Below are 12,364 nucleotides of genomic sequence, written 5' to 3'. Positions count from 1 at the left end.
ATCAAGAGAAGCCGGAAATCTGAGGTCGTGTGTGAAAAGTCTGAATTTTTAAATGCTGGACCGAAAAATCACATTAAAAACAACAGACAGGACGCAGGTTGGTGAACACCTCTGGTTTGGAAGGTTCTAGAAGCTGTGGCTGGCGTTCTTCCCCCCCCCCACGCCTTTGCCTGAGCAGCGCCTTCTTCCTGGGGCACTCTGTCCCCATCTCACCTCACCACCCCTTCACGTGGGCGTGTCCCTGCCGTCCCCCGGCTCCCTGGGCACCCCTGGTCCCCGCGGGGTTCGGACCAGCCTTAGTCATTTTTCCCACGGACAGTGAACTCAGGAGGAAGCAGCCTTCGTCCACTTTTGTATCCCCGGCATCTGGTGTCTAGTGGCTACCCAAGCTGCTTTCATTTTTATGGTGTTACCATTTTCTCCATGGAGCGTTTGTCTTGTTTATTTGAGACCATCTTTGTAATGGGAAAATTAGCTCCTTCATTGTTAAAAATCGTAAAAATATGTTTTTCTGGTTTCTTATTTGTTCCTGAAGTGGGGCACGATAATCCTTTAGTTATTCAAAACCTGGAGGTGCTGGACTCGTCCCTCCTGGGACATGGAACAGGCTGCAGGAGCCAGTGAGGGTCTGAGGGATAGGGACTTTAGAGGGAAGGAAGGCAGGACCCCAGCGGGGCTGAGGAGGTGCTGGGGGCTGCTCCCCAGAGGCGTGGCTACAGCCACGTGACCAGCGCCCACCAATCAGGGGCATCTGGGCCTGTCTTCTGAATCAAAAACTGAGGTGGTGGGAGTCCATCCTGGGGTGGGCGGGGCCGCAGCATCCTCCAGGTTTCCAGAGTCTGCAATGGGCTGGCCAGTTATGGGAGCAGGGACCAGGGGCCCCAGGGATGGCCACAGTACAAACTGAATAACTCTCTCCATGATTATGTTGGGTTGGTCACATGCAACGGAAAGGATATGTGCTGTCATGCCATTTTATTTACGTCTATTTAAATATATCAACATTCCCTTCAGTTTGATCATCCTAAGAATTTGTATGTTATCATGTTATGTCAAGGAGAAAACCAATTTATTTTCACTTTTCTTTTTTTTTTCCTTGCAAGACAGGTTCTAGGCAAACTTCCCTATTTCTCTATCTTTTTTCTTGAGAATTTGGCCTGGTTCTCAGTGAATTCACATTACATGGCTTTGCCTTAGAACAAATTGTCCACCTTTCTCTTCTGAGCTCCTACCCGGGGTCTCCAGGAGTGCCCTCCTCCACACTCCCAGGTGGAGCTCTTGTTCTGTGAGGGAGACCAGGGTCTCCAGTGGCCGGGCAGCCCGGGAACCCCTCCTAGGCTGGGGCCTATCTCGTATTACCACCACCTGCGGCTTCAGCCTCCTCGCCTGGCCCAGCCTTTGCCTCCCCTTCTCTCTGGCCTTTCTGTCTTTCTCTAGGTTAGGACCTAGGTGTCTCTTTGGTGGTGCTCTGGGCTGGAATGGAAGTTTGTGGATGCTTAAGACCATGGAGTCCCAGTCTGTAGCCTCATTCCTGTCAGGACAAAGGTGTCACCAGCTCACCGGCTCTCAATGGACTGAAAGTAAGAAAGTGTTAGTTGATCAGTTGTGTTCCATTCTTTGCGACCCCATGGACCGTAGCCTACCAAGCTCCTCTGCCCATGGAATTCTCCAGGCAAGCATACTGGAGTGGGTGACCCATTCCCTTCTCCAGGGGATCTTCCCAACCCATGGATCGAACTCAGGTCTCCTGCATTGCAGCTGGATTCTTTACCATCTGAGCCACCAGGGAAGCCCCTCAGTTGACTCAGTTCAGTTCAGTTCAGTCACTCAGTCGTGTCCGACTCTTTGCGACCCCATGAATCACAGCAGCCAGGCCTCCCTGTTCATCACCAACTCCTGGAGCTCAATCAAACTCATGTCCATCGAGTGGGTGATGCCATCCAGCCATCTCACTCTCTGTCATCCCCTTCTCCTCCCACCCCCAGTCCCTCCCAGAATCAGACTCTTTTCCAGTGAGTCAACTCGTCGCATGAGATGGCCAAAGTATTGCAGTTTCAGCTTTAGCATCAGTCCTTCCAATGAACACCCAGGATTGATCTCCTTTGGAATGGACTGGTTGGATCTCCTTGCAGTCCAAGGGACTCCCAAGAGTCTTCTCCAGCACCACAGTTCAAAAGCATCAATTCTTCGGCCATCAGCTTTCTTCACAGTCCAACTCTCAGTTGACTAAGCCCCCGCAATTCTAGAATTCTACCACACTGGGGGCCTGGTATACCGAGTTATATGTTCGCTTAGTAAGCATTTATTGAACGTCTATTATGTGCGAAGGGCTTTGCAAATGGCTCGGGGGTAAAGAATCTGCCTGCCAGGCAGGAGATGCAGGTTTGATCCCTGGGTCAGAAAGATCCCCTGGAGTAGGGAAATGGCAACCTGCTCCAGGATTCTTGCCTGGAGAATCCCTTGGACAGAGAAGACTGGCAGGCTACAGTCCACAGGGTTGCAAAAGAGTTGGATGTGACTTAAAGACTAAACAGCAACAACATTCTGGGTTAAGCACTGGGAGGACGACAGTGAACAAAACGGACAAACGATGGATGAACTCTCTGCTCGCTTATATTTGAGCCGGGGAGACAGTCAAGAAACAAACAAGAGGGAGTGTGTCAGATAGTGAAGCAGTTGGCAGTTCCGGCGGTGGGGGCAGGAGTAGGGGGGCTGCGGTGTCTCTTAGTCCATCACTGACGGCCAGGAAGCTGGAGGGAAGTGAGGGGCTGGCTCTGCAGATGTCTGGGGCAGAGGGTTCAGACGCTGGGAATGGCAGAGGCAAGTGACCCAAGGGAGAAAAATCTCACATTGTTGGGGAAAGATAAGGAGAGCGATCTGGCTGAGTGAGCCCTGGGAGGGTTGGGGGGGAGATGAGATCTGAGAGGCCATCAGGGTCGGGATCACCCAGGGCCCTGTGGGCCACAGGAGGAAGCAGAGGCTGACTGCAAGTGAAGTGGGAGCCCCCGGAGGGTTCTAAGCGCAGGAGCGCAGGGCCTGACTCAGGTTGGATCACAGGTTTCCGACCCTGGGCCTGTCGACACTTGGGCCAACGACCCTCTGTTGTGGAGCTGTCCTGTGCATTGCAGGGCTCGGAGCAGCGCCTCTGGCCTCTCCCTCCTGGATGTCAGGAGCACCCCCTCTCCCACCCAGTCCTGAGAGCTAAAATTATCTCCAGACATTGTCAAATGCACCCTGGGGCCCCCAAGATCAGTCCTGAATTGAGAACTACTGGTCTAACGGGATCCCCCTGGCTGGGCATGGGGAAGGTGACTGCAGGGATTCCGGGATGGGGGAGGGAGCAGGGCTGGAGGAGAGGCTGGATTCTGGATCTACTTTTTAAAAATATTTATTTATTTTTATTTGTTTATTTGACCGCACTGGGCTTAGTTGTGCTGTATGCGGGATCTTTAGTTGCAGCATTCAGGACCCAGTTCCTGACCAGGGACCAAACCCAGCCCTACCCCACTCCACCCCTCCCCACATTGGGAGCGTGGAGTCTTAACCACTGGGCCACCGGAGAAGTCCCTCTGGATCTATTTTGAAGGCAAACTCAGCAGGATTTGTTGGCCCACGCAAGTGTCAGTAAAGGTGCTGTCTTGCTGAGTTGGGGGCTGATTAGGGGGTGCGGGCTACATCAGGAGGTTCCTTTCCTCGGATGCCAGTTCAGTAGGTCTGAGATGGGTCCCAACCTGGCCTGAAGTGATGCTGAGGTTTTCAAACTCTGCTTAAAGAGCTGAAGTGTCCAGAGGATGCACCTGGATGGCAGGCGTGGGGGTGTCTCTTCCAGGGGTGAGGACGCGGTCAAGTGGGCAGGGGGTCCCTCATTTGAACCAGATCTGGAGATTCTACCTCAGATGCTTCAGGAAGGGACACTGGGATGGAAGAAAGCCCCAGGACTTCCGCTGCAGGGTGAGGGTCACAAACTCAGGAACCTCCAGGGCCGGGAAAGCGGCACATGAGGTGAACCGGATGGTGAGGGGACGGGCTTGTCTAAAGAATGGGCACCACTCAGTTCCAGCCCAGGGTCTCTGAGGTGAGGGCTTCCAGTTTTCTTGGGTGCCAGTTCCTGACCAGGAACCAAACCCAGCCCCACCCCACTCCACCGCCCCCCACATTGGGAGCGTGGAGTCTTAACCACTGGGCCACCGGAGAAGTCCCTCTGGATCTACTTTGAAGGTGAACTCAGCAGGATTTGTTGGCCCAAGCAAGGGTCAGTAAAGCTACTGTCTTCCTGAGTAGGGGGCTGATTTGGAGGGGCTACGTAAGTCTGGATTGAAACTGTAAGTCTGGATTGACTGTTCAATATTGGAGCCAGTCTGTAGACACACAGGCCAGATCTGGCCTGAGGGCCACGGGGTTGGTGTCTCTGTTCCCCTCTCCGCGCTTGTGTGCTCAGTTGTGTGCGACTCTTGGAGACCGGTTGGGCTGCAGCCCGCCAGGCTCCTCCGTCCATGGGATTTTTCAGGCAAGAATACTAGAGTGGGTTGCCATTTCTTTCTCCAGGGGATCGTCCCCACCCAGGGATCGAACCCGCCTCTCCTGTATCTCCTGCATGGGGGACAGATTCTTTACCTGCTGAGCCATCCCCTCTCCTTTTGCAGATGGGGACTCAAGTGTAGGCGCTCCAGTGAGGGGGTTAGGGCGAGACAGGGCACTGGGCGGGAGGGAGGAGGAGCTTGGACTCAGCTCTGAAAAAGGGTCAGATTCTGGCAAAAAAAAAGAGAGGGCATTCCAGGAGGTGGAGGAGTGTGAGCAAGGGCATGGAGTGGGGGGGGGGGCATGCAGACTGTTTTTCAGGGTGAGGGAGGGAAGGAGAGATGGAACCAGGCAATCAGGGAGGGGGTGTGATCGTGGGGCCGGGGGTGGTGCTGGGAAGTAAGCGAAGGGGCCAGGCCGAAAGCCTGGCTGGGAAATCACTGAAGGATCTTAATGACATTAATAATTTCACTTCCGAAATTGTTTGGCAACGAGTAGATCATTTTTTCACCACGGGCTCTGGCTTCTTGGCAATCCCCATGTACACCAGGGAGTGTTTGCCCAACAAGGAACATTCTCGTTCACAGATTATTTTCAAACGCCATGAAAATTTTCGTTAAGTACGAAATTAGAAATTTAATAATGAATTGTGAAGTTAGAGTAGATTCATGAAAGGACTTCTTAATTTCTATTAGGCAGGTTTCTTCAAGTGTTTCAGAGGCAAGACAGTTTTTTTTCCCCCAATCTCCCTTGCAAATTTTCCACCTCGGAGCAGCCAAAATTTGAGGTGCCGTGTGCAAAAATAGCTGATGTGTAATGACAGAAAGGGGTAAGTAAGGTTTAGAGAGAGTCCGGGAGAGTTCGCTTTCAAGGGGTGCATCAGAGCGGGCTCCCTGGAGGAGGCGGTTTTGAATCTGAGGGCCAGAGGATGGAGGAAATGTAGACCAGGCGCTTGGGTGGAGGTAGCGAGAGCCTGCCTGGTGGAGGCCCCGATCGTGAAAACAAGTGAGGCGGGAATAATGAGAGGAGACTTCGGACGAAAGGGCCGGGGCTGGGCTAGTGATGGCGGACAGCAGCATGAGAACTGAAGAACAGGGGCCGCGGCACAGCCAGGGCTGGGGAAGCAGCGCGTGAAGAGCAGCGGGGGCTGACCTCCTCCGTGCAAATCGCTCGTGGGCTCGGAAGGGTGCTTGTGAGTGTCCTGTCCTTCTGTCCACGACCTGGTGCCTCATCCCAGCAGAGCCGTCTTAGGTGAGATGCAAGAACCGGTCGCTTGTGTCGGTGCCTGAGGAACGCCCAGCGCTGCGCGGGGGGCTCCGGGGGTGTCGGCTCACTCATGGCTGCTGTCAGCAGTACGAAGGAGGTGTTACTACGACCCCCGTCGCACAGAGGACATGGAGGCCCGGAGACGGCACACCTCACGCCGGAGGTCACTCACGCGGCTAGGAAGCAGCAGAGCGGAACTGGGGCCAGAGTTGCCCAAGCCGCAGTCCTGGCCCTCCCTGTCTGCTAACGAGCTCCCGCCAGGTCTGGCTCCGTGGGATTTGAGTACAATCGTCACGTTTGTCAGAGGGGTAAACTGAGGCTCTGAGAGACGGAGCCACCTGCATGAGGTTGTACAGTCAGAAGGGGCAAAGTCAAGGTTTGAATTCTTGGGTCCAGTTGACCCTGGAGCCCACTTGCCCTCTGCCGAGTAATATAGGGGCTTGTCTTTCTTGGCTTCTATTTCTGCATCTGGGGAAGAGGAGGTGAGGATAATGTCCACCTCACGGGCTCCACATGAGGATCAGCTCAGTGCCTAGTGGATAGTAGGTGCTTTAAAGATGATGGCTGTGCTTATTGTGCAAAGGTGGCTGCACATTAAATGAGTGAATTCACGTCAGGCACTTAGAGTGGCGCCCAAGTACCGCTTCACGTCTAAGGGCACGTTGGGTGCTCACGAACTGCTAGAATGTATTATTATTTTTAGAGGGCCCACCGTGGGGACAGCCTCACAGCCTGCCAAACCCGCTTCCTCCCCAACCTGCCTTCTTCCACTAGACTGTCTCTTCATCCGACCAACAGGCTTTAGAGGCTGGGGCAGGCTCTGGAGGCGAAGAGGATGCAGAGTTTCCTGCCCGTTAGTCAGAGAGATGCTGAGAGCCCTAGATAGTGAGTCCAGAATTCTGAAACTGAACCCTGGCCCTGCTGTGTGACCTCTGGCAAGTGCCTTGCCTTTTCTGAGCCTCAAGTTGGCCTTGCGTCGGCAGAGCCTGGGCCAAGCTGCCCTGGGAGGTGCCAACCTTGCACAGGGATCAGGGCGGCTCCTGGGCCCCCTTTGGCCACCAGACCCCACCTCCTGCCTCCTGAGCTGCAGGCCCGCCCGGCTCAGCTGTGACGACCAACCAGCCAATCTGTTTACTGAACTGGCTGACCCCTTCCGGGAACTCGGCCCAAGCTTCCCAGAACTCGGGTATTAATGACCCAGAGCCACATGACAGAGCATGACACAGCACTTTTGGGCACAAGGCAGGGCCCAGAGGGGTGCGTGGGGGGCCGCAGCCCAGCCCCCTGGAGGCCGGCTGGCCGGTGAGTCACTGCAGCCTCTGGCGGCTTCCCAATCCCGCCACCCTGACGCCCTCCTCCAGCCCCAGGTCCGCCTCCCCCTGCCGGGGCCACCTTAGGACCCCTGGACCTTTGCCCCAGTGACCTAGAAGAGGTCTTGGGTGATCAGGACTGCCCTCTGGAGTTACAGATGGGGAAAGTGAGCCCCAGAGGCCTGGAGTAAATAACAGCAAGCACTTGTGAGGCTCTCAGTGTGTGCCAGGCATTGGGCAAATATCTTATTCTACCCTCGCCACAACCCGACGTGCCAGATGGGGAAACTGAGGCCCAGAGCGCGTGCAGCGGGGGGGGCAGCAAGGAATCCGAGCAGCTCTGTTGGACCCCACAGGATCTCCTTTCATTCCCTCAACACCCTGGCAAGGGAGAGATGGCAGCGTCTGGTTCCCAGTAGGGGAAACCGAGGGCCCGAGGGGCTGGGTCCCCTGCCTGAGGGCTCAGTGCTCTGCCTCTGGGATCCCTGCTCGGAGCCTGATGCGTCGGGCACATTGCTAGGGTGCACTTCACGTCTGTGCGCTGACCAGCCCAGGTGGGCCCTCATGCGGGCATCCTTGGGGCTCATGCGGGCATCCTTTGGAGCTCACACGGGCATCCTTGGAGCTCACATGAACATCCATTGGAGCTCATGCGGGCATCCTTGGGGCTCATGTGGGCATCCTTGGGGCTCACGCAGGCATCCCTTGGGGCTCATGCGGGCCTCTCTCTTGGGGCTCACATGGGCATCCCTTGGGGCTCACGTGGGCATCCCTTGGAGCTCACGTGGGCATCCTTGGAGCTCACACGGGCATCTCTGGGGCTCACGTGGGCATCCCTTGGAGCTCACGTGGGCATCATTGGGGCTCACGCGGGCATCATTGGGGCTCATATGGGCATCATCGGGGCTCACGCGGGTGTCCCTTGGGGCTCATGCGGGCATCATTGGGGCTCACGCGGGCATCCCTTGGGGCTCACACGGGCATCATTGGGGCTCACGCGGGCATCATTGGGGCTCATGTGGGCATCCCTTGGAGCTCACATGGGCATCCTTGGAGCTCATGCGGGCATCTTTGGGGCTCACGTGGGCATCCCTTGGAGCTCATGTGGGCATCTTTGGGGCTCACGTGGGCATCCTTGGGGCTCATGCGGGCATCCCTTGGGGCTCATGCGGGCCTCTCTCTTGGGGCTCACATGGGCATCCTTTGGGGCTCACATGGGCATCCTTTGGGGCTCACGTGGGCATCCTTGGGGCTCACACGGGCGTCCCTTGGGGCTCATGTGGGCCTCTCTCTTGGGGCTCACATGGGCATCCTTTGGGGCTCACATGGGCATCCTTTGGAGCTCACGTGGGCATCATTTGGGCTCACATGGGCATCATTGGGGCTCACGCGGGCATCCTTGGAGCTCACGTGGGCATCCTTGGGGCTCACGCGGGCATCCCTTGGGGCTCACGCGGGCATCCCTTGGGGCTGTGTTCGAATGCTGACTGTGCCTTTCTCTGACGGCACCAAGGCCTGGGCCTGGCACGTGGCTGCACCCGCTGCACTTGGTGCCCTCCCTGGTGGAGGGCGATTGGTGGTCCTGACCTGGCAGGGCAGCTCTTTGGGCTGTGCCGTGGAGTCGAAGCGGCACCTGGCTACCCAGCTCCGTGGCCGCTGACTTTGGCGTCTGTATCTTCTCCAGAGCCAGGTTAGGGTCGGCCTCGGGGCCCCACGGCCGCCTCTCTCTCCCTGTGCCGCCCAAGGGCAAGGTGAGGGCGGAGGTTTTTATGAGGCTGGGAACCAGACAGGCTCTGGGGCTCAGAGGGGCCTGCCGGCGGCAGGAGTGGGGCTGCCTGGTTCCCAGCCCCTGAACCCTGGGCTGGGGGCCGCTCGGGTCGGGGGTGGGTGGTGCAGGAGTGAGGCAGGGACGGGCAGCCCTCCGATGTCATCTCTTCATGCCGTGCCTGCTGCTTGAGCACCTACTGTATACCAGGCTCTAGGAGGCCCAGCAAGCTCTCCGTCTGCATTCTGGTGGAGGAGACAGGATCAGCTGAGCAAGCCCAGGAACAGAGAAGATCATTTTAGCAGGGGAGAAGCCCCACGACCCAGACACACAGGGGTGTTCGCGAGCTTCATGGGTCAGAGAGGGTTTCTCTCAAGAGGTGACCTGGAGAGACATCCGAAGGAGGAGAAGGAATAGGCCCTGGGAGAAGGGATTGCAGTAGGGGTAACAGCCAGGGCAAAGGCCCTGGGGTGGGGTGGGTCTTGGAGTGTCCTGGGAAAGGCGGGGAGGCCAGGTGGCTGGGGGGAGTGAGGGAGGGGAGAGGTGATGTCAGAGAAGTTGGCAGGAGTCAGATCACGCAGGGGGCTCTGGGTTGAGTGCCCCTTGTGGGATGTGAGTAGGGGCCTTCACTTGCTATTTTGACTTAAATTTCCTACGCCTCTGACAGAGGAGCTAACGACGGCCAAGCTCACCCAGAAGGTCAGGGGCAGGGTGGGGATGAAACCGAGGTGGCTGGACAGATAGTTCGGGCCGACTCCCTCTGAGAAGAGGGAAGTCAGACGCGGGCTGAGGAGTCGATGGCCCAGGGTCAGCAGCGCGGGTGCCAGCGCAGAGCCCTGAGCGCTGGGCGCTTCCTGGCAGAGGAGGTACCCTTTAAGCTGAGGCTGGGGCAGTTTCTGGAAGAGTGCTGGTAGGGGGAAGCCCAGAGGCAAGGGAGAGCAGGGTGGATCTGGGAAACTCATCACGGCTCAGGAGCTAGGAGAGAGGACGGGTGGACTTGTCAGGATCTGATCCTGTGAGACCTTCCTCGGAGCCGCCGGGAGAAGCTGCAGTTTCTGTCTGCAGGTCGACTGTGTGCCCTGGCTGGACGCTAGGGACACCGAGACAGACACACGTTCCCCCTCCTGGGCCTCCTGGGCCCGCCCAGAGAGGGGTCAGGGCCATGGGGGGCCAGGAGGGGCACGGGGCATGAACTCCCATCCTGGCTTCAGCAAAGGACACCTGAAAGGCAAATCTCAGTTTGTGGGGTGCCGTCCCTGTGTGGCCTGTGGCAAGTCACCCGACCTCTCTGAGCCTTGGTTTTCTCATTTGTAAATGTCACTTGGAAAGACATCGTCAGAATTCAGCGAGATTATTCTTTCATTCACTGTTTTTCTTGGGCACCTGCTACGTGCCAGGCACCAGACCGAGCGCTGGGGACAGCACAGCTCAAACGAAACCGCCTGCTGTGATGGAAGAGGTGGCATGGCGTGGCAAGCAGTGAAGAGCATGGCCTCTGAGCCAGAAGGCCTGACTTCGCTCCTGGCCCACCTCTTATCAACTGTGTGACTTTGGGCAAGTTGCCTTACCTCTCTGAGCCTTTTCTGTCAAATGGAATAAATTACAGTACCCACCTCGTGGGGCTGTTTCAAGAACACGGGAGTTAATACGTGTGTTTAGCACAAGGTACACAGTAGATGCTCAATAAATGTTCTCCACGTTTTGTGCTCGAAAGGAGGAGAGAGACAGTAAGCGATCGGTGGACGGACGCAGCGGTGTCTAAAGTGGGAAGTGGCGGTGCCAGCTCTTGGCGCCAAATGGGCACACAGTAGGTACTCAATGAGTGTTTCCCCTCCTTTGTCTCCACCTGAGCCGAACTAGGAGAGGAGCCTGAGGTTCGGGAGTCTGTGTGGGAGATGAGAGGCTGTCTCCGCGGCTCCAGAAATCTAGCACTGAGCTTTGGTACCGGGCAGGAGAGAGGCACTCCCACCACCCCTGCGCCCCCGTGTTCCCCGAACCCCATCCCCAGCTTTGTTCACAGCCTGGGTGGCTGGGGCGAGCCGGGGCCTGCCCGGCGGGTCCCCAGTAATGACACTCATTACGCAGGTGTCTGGCAGCTCAGGGGGAGGCAAGGGCCCCAGGGGCTGCGTTCGCATGGCACCCGGCCAGCCCACCCCAGGTCCTTCCTCGTCCTTTATGAGTCTGGTGCCCAGGGCAGGCAGGCAGGCTGGGAAGAAGAGCTGGCATGGGGCCAGCTGGAGCCTGGAGAAAGGAAGGAACACTGAGGCATTTGGGTGCCAAGGTATGAAGGCAGGGGGTGCTGGGGTGTGTGTGTGTGCGCACACACAAGTGCAGGTGTATTTAGGGGCACAGTCAGTCTGTGTATCAACACAGGTATTCTTCCAGCCCATCCGTGCGGCAGTGAGAGGGTCTATGCAGGTGAAGAACTGACCGCTCCCAGAACGGGCTCAGCATCTCCAACATCCACTTCACTTGTTCACTTAACCTACACTGATGGGTGGGTGCCAGGCTGTGCCTGGTGACATCAGATCTAGCGCTGGGCTAGTCGTCGGCTCCTCCATCTAAGGCTCCAAACCCTGGGAGAGGCAGACGCCAAATCTGGGGGATAAGACATCCCCACGAAGCCTCCGGTGGACGAAATAAGGCAGGATGGTGAGACAGAGCTACAGGATGGGGTCAGGGAGGGCCTCTCTGGGGAGGTGACCTTGGAGCAGTGGCCCGAAGGATGAGCTGCCAAGGCAAGATCTGGAGGAAGCGTGTTCTGGGCAGGAGGAACAGGCAGTGCAAAGGCCCTAAGGCAGCCCCAGCATGGCCTGTTTGCTGACCACTGGGGAGGCCCCCCGTACAGAAGTGACTGAGGGGAGGAGGTAGGAGGAGAGGTCAAATGTGGGCCAGGCCAGGGCCAGGGGTGTGGGTCTTATTCTGAGTACAGTGAGAAGCTTGGTACATGGTGAGCACCCAGAAGGGGGCACCCCCCTCCCCCGGGAAGGATGGGGTTGGAGAGAGTGGGGGCCAAGCCCGCTGGGTGTGGGAACCATTGGCTCTCAGAGCTGCAGGCAGGAATGTGGGCTGCTTGATTTGTGTTTGAACCTATTCCCCTGGGTTCAAACCCCCTGGATCTGGGAGCCTGTTATTAAGCTGGCTGTACCCTGGGGCACCTGCCTTTATCCCCAGACGGCCTGCCTGCCCTGCCTGCCCCGAGGTCAGCTCTGGCCTCCAAGATGGGAGTGGGTGGGCGGGACTGATGAACCCCTTGTGACTGCCCCAGCCCCCACCGGGCACCTGTGCGAGGCCCAATCGATTTCTAAGGGCTGGAAGGAGATTGCGGAGCAGTGAGCGTTTCCATTTACAGACACTGAAGCCCAGAGGAGAGGGTATGTCCCAGGGCCTCGTGGCAGGGAGCTGGCGGCACCCAGGAAGTCTCTGTCGTAACTCACATCGCTTCCCACTTCCTGTTCTGTCTGCTGGGCTCCTCTTAGCGTGACTCTGGCCAGAGGAGCAGTTG

The sequence above is a fragment of the Moschus berezovskii genome, chromosome 15, assembly GCF_049115385.1.
Source record: "Moschus berezovskii isolate FMDL1 chromosome 15, NW_MosBer_1.0, whole genome shotgun sequence".
In the NCBI taxonomy this organism is placed as follows: domain Eukaryota; kingdom Metazoa; phylum Chordata; class Mammalia; order Artiodactyla; family Moschidae; genus Moschus; species Moschus berezovskii.
Note: the sequence above shows the minus strand (reverse complement) of the source record.